The sequence below is a fragment of the Hemiscyllium ocellatum genome, unplaced genomic scaffold, assembly GCF_020745735.1.
Source record: "Hemiscyllium ocellatum isolate sHemOce1 unplaced genomic scaffold, sHemOce1.pat.X.cur. scaffold_729_pat_ctg1, whole genome shotgun sequence".
Classification (NCBI taxonomy): domain Eukaryota; kingdom Metazoa; phylum Chordata; class Chondrichthyes; order Orectolobiformes; family Hemiscylliidae; genus Hemiscyllium; species Hemiscyllium ocellatum.
This window is the reverse complement of record NW_026869200.1, coordinates 217,698-236,918: the sequence shown is the minus strand read 5'-3', so window position 1 is coordinate 236,918 and position 19,221 is coordinate 217,698. Positions and strand designations below refer to the sequence as shown.

The 19,221-nt window shown below is 44.7% G+C and overlaps 1 long non-coding RNA gene across 1 annotated transcript; it reads left to right on the top strand.

Moving 5' to 3' along the window:
- Positions 1 to 2,706: 2,706 nt before the first annotated feature.
- On the top strand, positions 2,707 to 12,761 carry LOC132814198 (uncharacterized). The gene is made up of 2 exons (XR_009644337.1): positions 2,707 to 3,828; positions 4,854 to 12,761. It is a non-coding gene; the product is annotated as an uncharacterized LOC132814198 (long non-coding RNA).
- Positions 12,762 to 19,221: the final 6,460 nt, after the last annotated feature.

Below are 19,221 nucleotides of genomic sequence, written 5' to 3'. Positions count from 1 at the left end.
GACAGTGTACCCCACCCCAGTGCATTGATCTGTAACCCAGAGCAGTTACCCTCCCAGCATGTAGGACTGTGTACCCCACCCAGTGCATTGATCTGTAACCAGGAGCAGTTACCCTCCCAGCATGTAGGACTGCGTACCCCACCCCAGTGCATTGATCTGTAACCCAGAGCAGTTACCCTCCCAGTATGTAGGGCTGTGTACCCCACCCCAGTGCATTGATCTGTAACCCCGGAGCAGTTACCTCCCAGCATGTAGGACTGTGTACCCCACCCCAGTGCATTGATCTGTAACCCAGGAGCAGTTACCCTCCCAGCATGTAGGGCTGTGTACCCCACCCCAGTGCATTGATCTGTAACCCAGGAGCAGTTACCCTCCCAGCATGTAGGACTGTGTACCCCACCCCAGTGCATTGATCTGTAACCCAGGAGCAGTTACCCTCCCAGCATGTAGGACTGTGTACCCCACCCCAGTGCATTGATCTGTAACCCAGGAGCAGTTACCCTCCCAGCATGTAGGGCTGTGTACCCCACCCAGTGCATTGATCTGTAACACTGTGTTAGATCCCTGCCCAGTGTGGGGAAACTTGCAGCCCATGCTGGAGGTGAAAGGATGTACAGCTCCCACCCATTTACAGCTCCACATCTGTACTGTACCATGACAAGGGGGTGCTGTGGGTGTGTACATCACTTCTGGAGAGAGATGGCGAGGGAATCAGTTTAAAAATCATCACATGGGAGGGGTTTGGGTTATAGACAGAGAGGGGGAGACTGAGAGACAGTGTCATGGACGCATGTGTTCCCAGGTTTCGGAATGCTGAAACGTAGACACTTTGATAGCATCCGGTATCATAAGCCAGTCTTCCCAGGAAAGATGGGAAAAATGATGGAGAGTTTTGGATGAGCATTTGTTCTACAGCTTTGTAAATGGGAGTAGTTTCAACAGAATCTATGACTCACTGGGCTGATTCTAACAATAATTTGCCTCAGTGTCATTTTCATTGAGTGTGACAGAGAGATTATCTGTACGAGGCCAAGCTAGGTTCCTGGGGCTGTCTTACTAAACACAAACGCATTGACTTGCCCCCCCCCCTCCCCCACCATGGTGTTCCTCTCATTCAATACCAGCCCGATTCTCCCACCCATCATGGCTGGAGGGACTCACAGTTGCCCGGGTGCCCCTGGATATTCCGTGACCCCTGGCACTGGCGCCATCTTTGAAAGTTCAAAGGGCACACAGTTGAGCTTTCTCAGTTTGGAGCTGCCCTGCACAGTTTACCCCGACCTTGGCAGCTAAGGGGCAATTACACCACGGTTTGTCGACAGGGTCACAGAGGTCCTGGTGGATGGGCTAGTACAGAGGGGGACCATTCTCTTCCCAGTGGGGGCCACACCAGCAGACCCACCGAGCATGGTCTGAGCTCCCCACCCAGCTCAGTGCAGTATCTGCGGTCTGAAGAAATGCCCAGCAATACAGGACAAGCATCAATAACCTTTCCCGCTCTGTCAGGATAAGGGTCACTGTATTCTCTCTGCTCCTTCACACTCACGGTATATCTGTTATAGCACCGACCCCAAACAAAGCTCCTGCTCATATACACCCAGGGCCCTCTGTTCCTGCAGCCCCTTTATAATGGCACAGCCTGTTTTAAACTGTCTTTCTTTATCTTTCATACCAAAGTGCATCACCTCACACTGCTCTGCATTGATCCCCGTCTACCAGCGTGTCACTGTCCTGTTAGAGTTCCACACTGTCCTCCATAGACTTTAAAATCCTTGCAGGTTTCGTACCATTTACAAACATTAAGATTATCATAGTGTCCCAGTCCCCATGAAACAACTGAAATCCTGCCCCACACACAGGAGTGTGAGCAAGTGAAATACTGATATATTCCCACGGACAGAGTCGAATAATGACATACTGTCAATGGAGCAACAAAAATCCTGACACATACGAGACAGAGTAGATGAAATATTGACAAACCACAGAGCAAGAGAAATCCGGATAGGTTCCACTTATCTATATTCATCAGGGTATAATGGGATGAAGTTTAGTGTGTACTGTACCTTTAAGAGAAAGTGAATGCTGCTCTGAACTGAGAGCTTAGAAATACTTGTGATATGAGAGGATGGCAGACCCAGAAACAATATATTGCTGTAGAGCTGGAGTCGGGTAATACGCAGTTAAGAGATAGAGGGTCTCTTTCAGTTCACTTTCAGTGTTAAAAACTACATTGTTGTTTGTATTTAAACAGTGGAATTTGGGAGTTCTCTGTCACTCATATTTTAACAGTTTACGAGGCGAATTGAGCATTTATTTATGTTTAGTTTAAGTTACCAGATGAGATCTATGCCGTGTCCTAACAATTGCTGAGTGTGTATCTGTGTGTCTCTGTGTGGGGCAGGTCTGGCAGTCTCTGTTGTGCTTAAAGTGATGCAATGCCACCCTCTGCTGGCCTCCACACGCCACTGCACAGGCATTGGCAGAGGGTGAAAACCAACAGGGATTCATTCAGAGAGGGGGAGAGAGAGGGCAGCTGCTCACAGCACCATCCAAACTGATGTCTTATCCATGGACTGATCTAAATGTCCTTTAAACGTTGTAACTGTCCCTGTTTCCCCAAGTTTATTCCACACACAGCCAGCTTCTGTCTAAAATACTTATCTCTCCTTGAAGCTCAATCCCTCCATTTCCAGCAACATCCAGGTTAAACTCTTCTGAACCCTCTCCAGCTTAATAATATCAAGGTCAATAATATCAAAGTGAATAGTCAATGTATTTTGTTAGGCTAATGGAGACCATATCTAGAGGACATAGTTGTAAGGTAAGAGGGGAAACATTTAAAAGTGATCTAAGGGCAGCTGTTTCACCCAGAGGGTGGTGTGCCTATGGAATGAGCGGGCAGGATGTCCAGACTGGACACAGTATTCCGGGAGAGGTCTCACCAATGTCCTGTACAACCTCAACATGACGTCCCAATTCCGATACTCAGTGGTCTGACCATTGAAGACAAGTGTGTTAAACACCTTCTTAATCACATTATCTATATGAGATGCAACTTTTAAAGAATTATACCTGACGGCCGAGGTCTCTGTTCTGCAACACTGCCAAAGGCCCTACGTTTAATTGTATAAGTCCTACTATTGTTGATTTACCAAATCCAATACCTCACATTAATCCAAACTAAACTCCATCTGCCACGCCTCGGCCAGTGAGTGAGATTACCACCTCCTCACCTTCTCCGTTTAATTTTAAAATGCCCATCCCTCTCCAGGAGGCCTGCACACTCCGGCCTTGATTTTCACAAAGACCCTGAGCTTGGTTTGCCTTGTGTGGTTAGAGGGAGGAGGGACAGATTGCAGACACAGTCAGTGGGGAGGAGAGGCTGGACAGTAATCAACGGCCTGGTTTCATTTCATGGTTTTAGGCAGAGGGCAGACACACGTAAGAGTTGGGTTATACTGATCGGTGTTTTGGGACCAGAAATTATGGTCTTTCTCCGTGTCTGGTGTTCAGTAATAAATATCTATTTGAGACCCTTCATTGGGCAGATTTTGAAGAGGCCTAAGGGGCAACTTTTCACACAGAGGGTGGTGTGTGTGTGGAATGAGCTGCCAGAGGAAGTGGTGGAGGCTGGTACAACGCCATCATGTAAAAGGCATCTGGATGCTGACAGACCTGCCGAGCATTTCCAGCAATTTCTGTATTTGTTGAAACAAAACATTCATTTTAACACAGGTATCTGTGTTAGCTGTCTGGATACAGAATTGGCTGGCCAGCAGAAGACAGCGAGTGGTAGTGGAAGGAAAATATTCTGCCTGGAAGTCTGTGGTGAGTGGTGTTCCACAGGGCTCTGTCCTTCGGCCTCTACTGTTTGTAATTTTTATTAATGACTTGGATGAGGGGATTGAAGGATGGGTCAGCAAGTTTGCAGATGACACGAAGGTTGGAGGTGTCGTTGACAGTATAGAGGGCTGTTGTAGGCTGCAGCGGGACATTAACAGGATGTAGAGATGGGCTGAGAGGTGGCAGATGGAGTTCAACCTGGATAAATGAGATGTGATGCATTTTGGAAGGTCAAATTTGAAAGCTGAATACAGGATTAAGGATAGGATTCTTGGCAGTGTGAAGGAACAGAGAGATCTTGGTGTGCAGGTACATAGATCTCTTAAAATGGCCACCCAAGTGGACAGGGTTGTTAAGAAAGCATATGGTGTTTTGGCTTTCATTAACAGGGGGATTGAGTTTAAGAGTTGTGAGACCTTGTTGCAGCTCTATAAAACTTTGGTTCGAACGCACTTGGAATACTGCGTCCAGTTCTGGTCGCCCTATTGTAGGAAAGATGTGGATGCTTTGGAGAGGGTTCAGAGGAGGTTTACCAGGATGCTGCCTGGACTGGAGGGCTTATCTTATGAGGGGAGGTTGACTGAGCTCGGACTTTTTTCATTGGAGAAAGGGAGGAGAAGAGGGGACCTAATTGTGGTATACAAGATAATGAGAGGCATAGATAGTGTTGATGGCCAGAGATTATTTCCCAGGGCAGAAATGGCTAACACAAGGGGTCATAGTTTTAAGCTGGTTGGAGGAAAGTATAGAGGGGATGTCAGAGGCGGGTTCTTTACACACAGAGTTGTGAGAGCATGGAATGCATTGCCAGCAGCAGTTGTGGAAACAAGGTCATTGGGGACATTTAAGAGACTGCTGGATATGCATATGGTCACAGAAATGTGAGGGTGCTTACATGAGGATCAATGGTCGGCACAACATGGTGGGCTGAAGGGCCTGTTCTGTGCTGGACTGCTCTATGTTCTATGTATTCTGAATACATTAAACATTTTATTTTTTTAATGACGCAGGGACATATAAACATATCTTCAAAGCGACCGAGACCATTTCCTGCTCAGGGTATGGCTCTGTGTATGACAGCAGCAATGATGCACCGACATGGAACAGGGAATGTGATGGAGACATAGTTTGGACAATGTACAAGGAGACCTCACATGGTCCAGTTTGGGAGAGAATGACATTATTGTGTGATTCAGCTCAGAGAGGGAGAAAATGTCACCTGCCAGAGAAGAAACGGCCTCTTGCACTCTCTCCTTCATTATTCCTCATCACAGTAACGTGTGCGAGCTAAAACAAAACTCTACTGTCATCGTTACCAATCTTATTTTTATAGAATCCCAGCAGTGTGGAAACAAGCCCTTCGGCCCAACAAGTCCATACTAACCCTCCAATCAGTAACCTTCCCATGCCCTTACAGTTACCACTGACTAGTGCACCTAAAGTAGAAATCGCTGAACACTATGGACTATTTGACCAATCCACTTGAATTATACAGCTTTGGGCTGTGGGAGGAAATGGGAGCACCCATCAGAAGCTCACACAGACAAGGGGAGAAGATGCAAACTCCACGCAGATAGTCTCCCGAGGCTGGAATTGAACACATGTCCCTGATGCTGTGATGGAACAGTGCGAACTACTGAGCCACTGTGCTAACCTGGGACATCCTGCCAGCCTAATGCAAAGGGAATTCCGCCAAATCCAACTCTCCCAGGATAAAATCCCATTGCTAGCAGCTGTGTGAGTACAATATCTTCAGAAGCAGAGTAACATTTTGGACAATCTCTCAATTTTTCCTTTTGTCATTAGTTACACTAATATTTGGACAAGGTTCTTTCAATGTGAAATTGCAGAGATTGTGTGTGTGTGTGTGTGTGTGTGTGTGTGTGTGTGTGTGTCAGTGTTTTTAGAAAGGGAAATATTGATTATGTATTTGCAATACCCAAACAGTTTGCCATCCATTTTTCCATCATAGTTGGAGTAACATTGCTCTGGATCATAAACGTGCTATTTCAGCAGATTACAGAAACCAGCCTGACTTGTTCCTAAAACTGACCCTGACCCAGTCTGAGACCGATATCATCGGCCACATCACCAACCTGGTTACATTTAACATTTGTTGTGAGCAGTGGAGGAGTGGGACTAGAAAAGGAAACAGTGACCCAAAAAGCCGGGGAACTGTAGACCGGTGAGCCTGATGTCAGTGGTGGGTAAGTTGTTGGAGGGGATTCTGAGGGATAGCATTTACATACATTTGGGAAGGTAAGGGCTGATCGGGGTAGGAAACGTGGCTTTCTGCATGGGAAATCATGTCTCATTAATTTGATTGAGTTTTATGAAGAGGTGACAAAGAAGATTGATGATGGCAGTTTGGTAGACATTGTCAATATGGACCTCAGCAAGGTGTTCACAACATTCTGATTGGTAGGCAGATTAGTAAGGTTCGGTCACATGGGATAGAGAGGAAGCTCGTCACAATTGGCTTGAAGGAAGAGGGATATTTTTCAGACTGGAGGCTTGTGAGCAGCAGTGTGCTGTAAGAATCAGTATTGAGTTCACAAAACATTTCATCATTTATGTAAAGGATTTAGATGTGGATATTGGGACCATAGTTAGTAAGTTTACAGACAACATCAGAAAGGTGGTGTAGTAGATTATCTCAGAGTACAACGAGACCACAAATAGATGGGACAAAGGGGCAAGGAGTGACAGATGAAGTTTAATTTAGATAAATACGAAGTTAAGCATTTTGGGAAGGTAGATCAGGGCAGGAATTACATACTTAATGGTAAGGGCCTGGTGAGTGTTGTGAAACAAATGGACATAGAGCTGCAGGTACATTGTTCCTTGAAAGTGGAGTCGAATGCAGACAGTGTGGTACAGAACAAATTTTACAAATTTGCCTTAATCAGTCAGAGCATTGAGTATAGGAGTTGTGGTGGCAAGTTGCATCTGTACAGGATGTTGGTGAGGCCACTTTAAGAATACTGCATCCAACTCGGTTTTCTGCAGAAAAGATTTACACGGATGTCCCAGGACTGGAGGTTTGAGCTTTAGGGAGAGGTTGATTAGTTTGAGGTGTTTCCCCTGGAGTGTCAGAGGCTGAAGGGTGACATTATAGAGGTTTATAAAATCATCAGGGGCATGGATATTCTGAACAGCCATGTTCTGCTCCCCAGGGTAGGGGAGTCCTGAACAAGAGAGCATAGGTTGGAGGGGAGAGGACGAATGATTTAGAAGGGACGTGAAGATAAATGTTTCACACAGAGTGGTGTGTGTACATAAAGTGCTGTCAGAGGAAGTGGTGAAGGCGGTTACAATCACACATTTAAAAAAGTATCTGAAAGAGGAGGGATATTGGCCAAATGCTGGGAAATGGGACTGGATCAGATTTGAAATCTGATCGGAGTGAACAGATTGGACTAACGGGTCTGTTTCCGTTCTGCAAGATTCTCTGATTCTATAAGAGGGATGACGAAAAATTCTGGAAGTACCTTTCAAATCCGAATCCTCTTCACTGGAAGTTTATCTTGCCGCTATGTTCATATTGATTGAAAGCTGCGTTCGTGAAATATTTGACAGAGAACTGAGTCATGGGTAATGGGGCGCGGACAGGAAAGTGGGGCTGAGACCACAACCTGATCAGCCATAATCTTAGTGCCTGGTGGAGAAGGTTCAACGTATCTAATGACTCACTCCTGTCCCTCAATCCCGTGTTCCTGTGTTCCATTCAGACCATTAAACCTGTTAGGCAGGAGCATTTAGGGGCTACTTACTTCTATAACCTGGTGCACAGAAACAGAGGAGATCATTCGGCCCTTCAATATTGTCCCACATGCTTTGAGTGATTTGAGAAATGTAATTGTAAAACCCAGGCTGGGTATGAAAGAGGCCCCTCATCTCTCTTTATAGAGATTCCCCTCTCTGAAACTTGTGCTCCGTTCGTTGGTCATGTTGTAGACCCAAATTCACTATGAATACAGCCCCCATACCTCACCCAGCGATGGCTCACAAAATCCTCTTGTCTCTCTGACGGCAACATTCAATAACAGAACATTCATGAAAATAACACCCACTAACTTTCCAATAACAGAATGTGTGAACATCAGACACAGGGGCAGGTCGTTCACTCCCCAAGCCTTCCTTCTCCTCCACTAAGATCATGGCTGATCTGCTCTTGGTCTCAAATCCTCTTTCGCATCCAATTCTTCATTGCCCTCAACTCTCTGACAGGACACATGGGTTCAGATAAAAATAACTGACCCTGATATCAAGGCTTCTGTTGACTTCTGTTGACATCAAGGATCTTAACAAATCTGAACTTAATGGGAATCGGAGAAAACTCTACAGTATTTGGAGTCAAACATGGCACAAAGGAAGATGTTCATCAGCTCAGTCCTGGGTCACCTCTGTGGGAGATCCTCAGGGTAGCTTCCTCTTCACAAACACCTTCAGCTGCTTCATCAATGTCTCCCCACCCTCACCCTCCTCACCATAAGATCCGAAGTGGGGATGGTCAATGCGGATTCCACAATGTTCAGAATAATTTGACGCCCCCGTCAGCTCCTGAACTGGATTGTGTCCATGTGAAGCAAGACATGGACACCATTGAGGCTTGTGCTTTTAAAGAGTCCATAACAGTCATATAAAGGACTGTCTGACAATGCATATTGCCACAGTAAAATAAGAGTTCATTCCGCACCTCACACTGGTTTCACAGGAATATGAGGAAGTCGTTCAGCCCATTGACACTATTGGAGAAGCGCAGGGACAGCCCATTCAGTGCCTCCAAAATATTACTCAGGAAGAGAAGGATTCTAGTGTGATGGGCCACACCAGAGCCCCTCGACAATATTTGAAGGCGGTAGCTGAGACTCTAATGTTTCCTAATTTCAAAGAAAATGTAAATTGTCTATTCCAGATGCAATGTGAGTGGTCAAACTACTTGGTGTGAAGCAAAACACCATTTACTTAAACATGATAGATGAAATAAAACCAAAGAAAGAAGAATTTAGAGTAACGTATTTATATTAGACAAGTTAACAGAATAATAGATCTAGGAACTAATACTAATGACCGTTCTAATACTGGAAATCATATGAACACAGCCCTTGGCAAAAAGGGATATTCAGACACTGATTGACACAAATATTTCTCCAATTCAGGATTTCAAAACAGCACCAAGAGAAAATCCATACAGAGTAGCTGCCAGGAGACATTCACTAAAGTTTTCAACTCAGTGGAGACCCCAATAATTTCTGATGTTACTGAGAAACCAAAACCCAGAAATCCTAATTTGTTAGAGCTGACCACACCCATTCCATCTGCAGTAAAATAAACCTAAGGCCTCACTAGTTATTTACTCAAGTGGTCTTAACTAGCCAGCTGGGTAACAGTCATTCAATCTTTCTCTTAAAAGAAACCAGAACAAAATAACCTCTTAAAGCTACAGCATCATCACACTAGTCAGCACATCGAGCTGTCATACAGGAACTAGCGGTAACCAGTCAGGCCCTTGGCCCTGTCCAATCGGACGAGGAAGAAGCCAGTCAGTCCCTTGAGTCACTTATTCAGGAACAGTAGGAGGCCATTCCCACCTCAATGCACTTACACAGGGGCAGAATGAGGTAATTGATGCTGATTCCTGATGAATGGCTTATGCTCGAAACATCGATTCTCCTGCTGTGCTTTTCCAGCAAACCACTGTCTACTCTGATCTTCAGCATCAACAATCCTCGCTATCTCCTAATTGATGCTCTAACATGGTGAACAAGTGGAGCAGAGGCTGCACAGACAGACTGCTCCACGTTGTTCTTCTTAGCTCCGTCTGTCATGATACACACGTGGGACTTTAACGCGGTTTTCTAGTGGTGAGGAGGGAAGCCAGATGTCTTGTGTGAAGTCACAAGAAGGCACCTTCCATCTCCGAGAAGCCAGCCTGGTGTTCTCTATGTAGGGTGGAAGCTGGTGGGAATGGCTACCTGTTTCAGATGGAAGGTATTGTGGCTGCTGTTGGGGATTGTGAGTAACCTGACGTTCAGTACGGGTTCACACGCCAACTGCAAAATAATGTGGGGAGAGTTAATTTAGGCAAATAAACTATTAGGAAAGTCACGTTAGACTGATGGATGGACTCTCTAAGTTCAAATAATGCTGATCTTGTTCATGTCGATCTTGTCTCGTGCACGTCCTGTTCAGTGTAACCTGTATGCCTTACTCTGTCCAAGTCTATTTCCACCGCATGATCTGTCTGGCCATGTTTACTATGATCTGCCTCCACTGCTCATAAATAAAGTGTTTCCCTGTACTGAGGTACACGTGGCAATAAATCACACCAATTAATCCTGGGTAAAGTATGGAATTTCTCACCCTATCAATGTCTCTTTTGGAAATAAGTGATCGCTGCCACTACTCAAGTTTAACGTCACCATTTCATCTTCTCTCACAACTCTACTGATTAAACACTCAGCTTCTTCACTCTATCCTCGTGATACCATCATCCGTGTCTGTGGTAAGGAGATCATTCCTTACAAAGGAGATCAAATCCGTAGAGAGTGTCTCAACCACGCTCTCAGCAAGGCCCTACAACAGCAGGAAGATGGCATTACTTATGTACTTGAATCATCTTACAATGAAGGACAGCATACCATTGACTGCACCCATTACTTACACAGGGTTTGATTCGGAGCAGTCAGCATAGACTTGTGAGTGGGAGATCATGCTTCCCAAATTATTAGAGTTCGTTGATGAAGTGACCAGGAAGGTTGATGAGGGCCGAGCAGTAACCATAGTCTCTATGGATATCAGTAAGGCCTTTGATAAGGTTCCACATGGCAGGCTGCTCGGGAGTATTACATCACGTGGAATGCTGGGGAACTGGCCAATTGGATACACAGTTGGCTTGACGGTAGGAAGCAGAGGGTTTAGTGGAAGGATGCTTGTCAGACTGGAGGCTGGGTCCATGGCTGTGTGTTATCTATGATTTGGTTGAGAATGTACAAGGTATGATTAGTAAGTTTACAGATGGCACTAAAATAAATGGGAGCATGATCAGTGAGGAAGTTTATCAGAAATTGCAGCAGGACCTTAATCAGGCGGGGAAGTGGGCCGAGAAATGGCAAATGGAATTTAATATAGATGCGTGATGACTTGCATTTTGGAAACTCAACTCAAGGTAGGAGTTGCACGGTGAATGGGAGGGCCTTAAGGGGTGTAGTGGGCAGAGAGATCTTGGTATGTAGGTGCACGGTTCTCTGAGAGTGGAGTCACATGTAGACAGGGCAGTGAAGAAGGCATCTGGCACACTGACCTTCATCAGGCCGGACATTGAGTATGGAAGTTGGGAATTTATGTTGCAGTTATACAGGACTTTGGTAAGGCCACACTTGGAGTATTGTGTTCAGGTTTTGTCACTTAGGGAGCACGTGTCTATCTCCTCAGGAACTCATTACGGTACCTTGCTGTGGCAACCAACAGGGTACACTTCGTTGTTCAGTACTTCCCAGGAGCTGAAAAATTATGCCATGTTCTTCGTGACCTGCAACACATTATCAACGAGGATGAGCACCTCCACTGCTTGCCTTTAAACAACCACCAAACCTCAAACAGATCACATGTTCATAGCAAGCTGCCCAGCTTTCAGGACAGCGCCATACAACCCTGTCACGGTAGGCGCTGCAAGACGTGTCAGAGTGTGGACATGGGTATTACCATTACATGTGAGGACACTTCCCACCATGTACGTGGCAGGTACTCATGTGACTCAGCCAACATTGTCTATCTTATACGTTGCAGGCAAGGGTGCCTGGAGGCATGGTACATTGTGGAAACCGAGCAAATGCTACGGCAACAGATGAATGGGCACCACATAACAATCAACAGACGGAAGTGTTGCCTCCCAGTTGGGGACACTTCTACGGTACAGGACATTCGACCTCGGACCTTCGGGTGACAATCCTCCAAGGCAGACTTCAGGACAGGCAACAGCGAAAAGTGGCCAAACAGGGGCTGATAGCTAAGTTCTGTACCCAAAGGGAGGGCCTCAACCGGGCCCTTCAGTTCATGTCATACTACCGGTGACCACCATTGCACTATATACACACACAGCCACACTTACACACACACACACCCAGAGTCACTCCTATACACACACATACACACGGACACACTTTTACACAGACACGCACACAGACTCTCACGCACACCCTTACAGACACACACACTCCCACACTCACACATGCATCCTCTCAGAGACTTAGACCACTCTACACTCATGCAGGCACATATACCCTCTCTCTCACAGACAATCGCAAACCCCCACCCCAGACACATACACACTTCCACACTCACACATGCACACCCTCACAGAATTAAGACACTCTGCAATCACTACACACACATATACACTCTCTCTCTCACACTCACAACCCCCAAGCCAGACAGACATACACACAAACAGACACAAAGACCCACATGCGCCCATACATTTTGTGGGCTAAATTTTACTTGCAGAGTTACATTGTACTTTGCTCAAAAACTGCATGAATACAGTAAAACTATGTTATCTGACTTTTTAGGTTAGAATCGATCTAAAATCATGGCATAGACAGAGAACACAGGGTGCTAACACCTTCGACATATTGTGTAACTAACCTAATTGTTACAGTTAACCTGAGAATGCAACTTTTAACAAAAGGTTTTTTTGATTTACACACGGAAGAAGCTAAACTATCATGGTATTCGAACAGATGAAAGACTCAACAGAAAATCAAGGTGATTTTCAATATGTAGTTTCAGTTACATCATACTGTAATGTTTTGCTATAAATGCTGTGCCTTACAATTTTGTCCCCCACAATCACCTGAAGAAGGTGCGGTTCTCTGAAAGCTAATGTGCTTCCAATTAAACCTGTTGGGCTATAACCTGGTGTTGTGTGATTTTTAACTTCGTACACCCCAGTCCAAGACCGGCATCTCCAAATCATGATTACTGTGAAGTGGAATCGTATTAATCGTTCTCCAGTACTCTGGCACCTCGACTATCGTCAGATTCTAAACAAAATTAATGTTAGGGGCCATCTCGCCACGTTATTCATGCTCTTCTCAAGCATTATCGTGAGATTTTCTCCAGATCTCCCGTTATGCATGTGGAGTAGAGAAGGACAATGATTTTAGACAATGCTGTGTATTACCCTAGAGAGCTGAGACTGCTCTAAACTGGGTGTGAACCTTTCACCACCCTGGTAATGTTTTTGCTGCCTCTGTACAGGATCTTAGTGAGATGACATTGGAGTAGTGTGTAAAGAATTTTTCTACTCAATGAAGAAAGTGTATTGTTATATTGGAAGGAGCTCTGAGATAGTTCCCTCAACTGATTCCTGCAAAGAAAGTGTCTTAGGATGGAGAGATAGCAGGAAAGTGGAACAGAGGCCGCGATAACATCAGCCATGATTGTATTCAATGGCGGAGCTGGTTCGAAGGGTTGGATTCCTGACTGATGCTCCTCGTCCATACTCAGCCTTTCGACTGTGTTACACAGTATAACTGAGGACTGTCTATCAAACAGGAAGCAGGCTCTCTGGATAAGTCAGTCTCAATCAGTTATAGAACATAGAACATAGCAAAATACAGCGCAGTACAGGCCCTTCGGCCCTCAATGTTGCGCCGACCGAATCCTACCTAATCTACACTAGCCCAATAACTTCCAAATGCCTATCCAATGCCCGCTTAAATGACCATAAAAAGGGAGAGTTCACCACTGCTACTGGCAGGGCATTCCATGAACTCACAACCCGCTGTGTAAAGAATCGACCCCTAACATCTGTCCTATACCTTCCACCCCTTAATTTAAAGCTGTGTCCCCTTGTAACAGCTGACTCCATTAGCGGTAAAAGGTTCTCAGTGTCTACCCTATCTAAACCCCTAATCATCTTGTACACCTCTATCAAATCTCCCCTAAACCTTCTTTTCTCCAATGAGAACAGCCCCAAGTGCCTAAGTCTTTCCTCATACGATTTTCCTACCATACCAGGCAACATCCTGGTAAACCTCCTCTGCACTCTTTCCAATGCCTCCACATCCTTCCTATAGTATGGCGACCAAAACTACACACAATACTCCAGATGAGGCCGCACCAGAGTCTTATACAACTGCAACATGACCTCAGGACTCCGGAACTCAATTCCTCTGCCAATAAAGCCCAGTACACCATATGCCTTCCTCACAGCACTATTTACCTGGGTGGCAACTTTCAGAGATCTGTGTACATGGACACCAAGATCCCTCTGCTCATCCACACTACCAAGTAGCCTACCATTAGCCCAGTAATCCATCTTCTTGTTACTCCTACCAAAGTGAATGACTTCACACTTAGCTACATTGAATTCCATTTGCCACCTTTCTGCCCAGCTTTGCAACTTGTCTATATCCCGCTGTAACCTGCCACATCCTTCCTCACTATCCACAACTCCACCGACTTTTGTGTCATCCGCAAACTTACTCAACCAGCTTTCAAGCCCCTCCTCTAGATCATTTATAAAGATAACAAAAAGCAATGGTCCCAAAACAGATCCTTGAGGTACACCGCTAGTAACTGCACTCCAAGATGAACTTATACCATCAACTACGTTTGTCAGAACGTCACCAGTGGAGTCACACAGTGACCAGTGCGGGTACCTCAACTATTTACAATCTACAACAATGATCAGGAGGTTGGAATAGATATTCAGATACTGAGTTTGGTGATGTCGCTTGGATAAGCAAGAGATAAAATTATCAAGAGAGGGTGGAGTGTCTGCAAATAGATACAGAAAGTTCAAGGCAATAGATAATAATTTGGAAGGAGCAATACAACATAATATAACCTGCAATTTCATTTACAGGAATAATGGAAGGCAGCATCTTACTGAAATGGAGAGGGATTACAGGACTCAGTGATACTGGGTACTGGGGAATTCACGGAGACCCGTTTGGACATGGAAGGTTTTGCTCCATCCCCGATGGTCTGCTCATTGACACTCCGAGTGACCCCATTGCTCTCTGTACACATGGGATACTTTTGATGTGGTTGGTTGGTGGTGGGGATGGTGTTTTGAAACGTGTAGTAAGGGGATGGCCTTTATCCAAGATACAATTATTCCTTTCTATATGGAGACCCGTAGATGGTGGGAATGGCTGCCTGCTTCTGAATGAAGGAACTATGGCTGCTTTCAGGACAGGGGTATTCACCAACATAATATACTGTACATGGACACACTGTAACATTAATAGAGAGAGAGCTCCTTCAGTTCCTCTACCTCTCGCCATTTAATGGCTACTCTGCAGGTACCATGTTCACCTTCGGGAATCTCATTATACTGGGAAAATCAGGATACACCTGGCAGCTTCCCGCTGAGGGAGAGGGAATGTATTGACCTCATCCACCATATACATCCTCCATCACCGAATGGTGACATTGATGTTGAGATGCTGGGAGAAGACGGAGCTGTCACCGACTCCGGCCTGGAAAGTTTCAGATCACAGAAGCTGAATGAAACTGTGACCCTAATAGCCACCGGCAGCACCGTCCTCCCCCTGGCGTGAAGCTGCAGGTCGTGTTGAAGAAGGTGACACCGCTCTGTGACCAGCTCCTTGTTCAGTCCAGATCCCCTCAACACTCTGTTCCTGGGTTAAGTGTAGCTTGGGAAGCTGTTCCTGGAAAACCCGGAGAGGATACAGCAGATCCCTTTCCCAACACACACTCACTCCGTGGTTTCAGAGCTTCCCCTCTCTGCAGCCTCTGTTCCATTTGGTGTTCATGTTACACACCCAGATGCTGTTACCATAGTCCCCATGCTCCATCCAAAGTTTGGGTCACCCAATCCTCCGGTCTCACTGAATGTCTGAGGCAGCTCACAGCACAAGCCCCAGCAAACCATCCCCAGCAACTCCACTAACTTTTCAATAACAGGAGTCAGTCAGAAATCCCTCGGCTACAAATATTGTTGACCAGACCAGATCCCTGCAAAAATATTTTAAGAAGGCCACTTAGACCCAAACCATTCCTTATTTTAAAGAGAGATGTGAAGTGCGTTTTCCAGATATGTTGTGACTGGTCAAAGCACTCAACATTAAGCCAAATATAACCTATTCAAATGCTTTAGTTAAAATACAATCAAAGAAAATTTTGGAAGAGCTTATATGTTGGAACAGTTACACAAACAATAGATACCGTACCTTCTTGGTATACGCTGCTTGGCACAAAGATAAATTCAAATACAGATTCTTACATGCAGTTTTTTGATCCAGGAAAAATCAACATCAACAACCATCTCAGAAATAAAAGTAGCTCGGGATCATGTATTGAAAGTTCGAACCCTGCTGGGATCTCCAACAGTTTCTGAATGCTGCAGCTGAAAACAAAACTAGAAACCCTGGTCTGGGAGAGCTGGCCACTGCCCTTCCATTGTTATCACCGTTTTAATAAAACCTAAAGGCCTCCTCAGTTATTTACTTAAACTGTTTTCAGACAGCAGTTCCGCAACTCTGCCTTTAAAACCTCTCTTCAAAAAACAAGAGAAAATAACCTTTTTATAGTGATATAATCCTCACAACTCCACCTTTAATAAAATAATCTGTCAATATACAAAGATGGATTCATTTTAGATTTCCTAATCTTCCTCTACTAGTAGCAGATAGAAAGGATAGTGAAAAAGGTGTTTGGTATGCTTTCCCTTATTGGTCATAGTATTGAGTACAGGAGTTGGGATGTCATATTGGGGCTGGACAGGACATTGGTTAGGCCACTGTTGGAATATTGCATGCAATTCTGGTCTCCTTCCTATCCGAAATATGTTGTGAAACTTGAAAAGGTTTAGAAAAGATTTACAAGAATGTTGCCAGGACTAGAGGATTTGAGCTATAGGGAGAGGCTGAACAGGCTGGAGCTAATTTCCCTGCAGAATCGGAGGCTGAGGGGTGACCTTATAAATGTTCACTAAATTATGAGGGGCATGGATAGGATAAATAGGCAAAGTCTTTCCCTGGGGACGGGGAGTCCAGAACAAGAGGGCATAGGTTTAGGGTGAGAGGGGAAAGATATCAAAGAGACCTAAGGGGCAACCTTTTTCATGCAGAGGGTGGTACGTGTATGGAATGAGCTGTCAGAGGATTTGGTGGAGGCTGATACAATTTAAGAGGCATTTGGATGGGTATATGAATAGGAAGGGTTTGGAGGGATATGGGCTGGGTGCTGGCAGGTGGGACGAGATTGGATTGGAATATCTGGGGGCATGGACGGGTTGGACAGAAGTGTCTGCTTCCATGCTGTACATGTCTATGACTCTGTGATTCTATGACTGCAATGTGTGTGTGCGTGTGATATATATATATATATATATAGACTCTGGGCATATAAATGTTCACAACGAGATTCGATTTCAATCATTTTACTCCTGCCACAAAATGCCTTTGTCTTTCTTTATCCACGTCTCCAGACTGTGTCAAATCTTAGTTTTCTCGCCCTGTCACCTGTATAATTGCAAATTGAATGGCAGCAATAATAAGATCACTCGAAACAGACTGGTATTTTTTCACCTGAATGTGTCCAAAGTTTTAAGGGGTCACGATCAGTGATAAAGATTTATCTCATGTATGTTATTCGCAATTTAAATGCTGAAATGTCGTAACGCCAACACCAAGCTCAAGGCCTCCTTCCCCATTGTGGAATAAATCTGTTGATGTTTGCCCTGGGCACTCCAACCACACGTTACATAATGGAGCACTCCTCATCTCTCCAATAGTCCCTCTGAATGACATAGCTCCTCATGTCTCAGCATAAAAGAATTACATACTTCTGTACCTCTTAATGCTATAACCTCTTTACCTGCTACTCCTGGCCTATGCCGGTAAACCTTACTCTCACAGGGATATGTTTTAAGAAGCTATCACACATTCTTCTCAATCTCTCACAGAATCCAAACTTTGATTTCTGGACCCAATCATCATCAGCCATTTCAGTTTCTAATCTTGCCGTTGTAACTCTCTGCTCTTCCACACGATTTCTCACGACTGCAGGAAGTGAATTGTTGAACTTCTCCAAAATAAGAATCTCTCTAAGAGTGCCATATCCTTTGCTCTGTTTTTAATACCAATACCCACCTTTCAAAATTACTTTGTTTGATTCTTTCAAATTCAATGTACGCTTAACGAGGGAGTGTTTTTTTTAGATTCCAGAAACGCTATCTGTAGCTTCTGGCACAAGCTCATATGCACTTCAGATGGCTTTCTTCACCTCCTCATACTGGCCAGATACCTCCACTGATCGGGATGCAAATACCTACCAGCTCTGTGTGGATCAACTAAATCCACATGGTCACTGATCACTGCATTTGTTTAGCCACTTTCTCAAATGAAATTAAAAAGGCTTCCCTATTCTTCGCATCAAATTTAGACAATGCCTGGGCATATTTAAACAAAACCCCATCAGGCCTTTGGCTACTAAAGGATTGCTCATCCTTACTATCCTCCTCATCCAACCTACCGTCTGCCTTCATCTCAACCTTCTATGTCAACTTTCCTCTCTAATTGTTAACTTTTGAAGTTGAAAATCTCTGGTTTTCTTCTCTCTCTTTCTCTCTTTCTTCTTCATTTCCTTTTCTTTTATTTCTACTTCTCAATTTAATTTAACTGGTTTCAATTCCTTCTCATGTTCAAGGTGCCTCATTTCAAATTGAATTCGAGCCATTTCCAAAGAGTCTGATGGCGGTTCCACCAAATGTAATTGCCGAGCTATAGCTGTAATTATCTCTCATTTTCTCACGGACAAACACAACCCCAACTCCAGCTTGTCTGCCAATTCCTAAAGCTTTGCCTTCATTACCTTTTGTATAACACCCAACTTCACTTCTTCCACACCCACAGAACTCTCAGTGACTGAAAGAATCTTTATACACAAAACACGTTTTAAACCAACCGAATTCAACATCTGGAACAACTATCATATGCGACTTTTGAACCCAATAGTCTCCATTGCATACTCTCCAGTGTCTGCATGAGAGTATTCTGGATGCTCTGGTTTCCTCCCACAATCTAAAGATGTGCACATCAGGTGAATTGTTTGTAGTTTTCAGGGATGTGTGGGTTAGATGCCTTAGTTGGGGTAAATATGTCATAATTGGGCAGAGGAATGGTTCTGGGTAGGTCACTCCTTGGAGGGTCGGTGTGGACTTGTTGGGTCAAATGGCCTGTTTGCACATTGTAGGGATTGTAATTCAAACCCAATTTGGTATTATCGATTTAGAACCAGACAAGAGTCCACCGTTAGACCAAGCAGACCGCCTCAAATTATTTCAAGAAGGTAGCTTGAATGCCAAAATTTCCTTATTTTAAAGTTGGATGCAAAGTG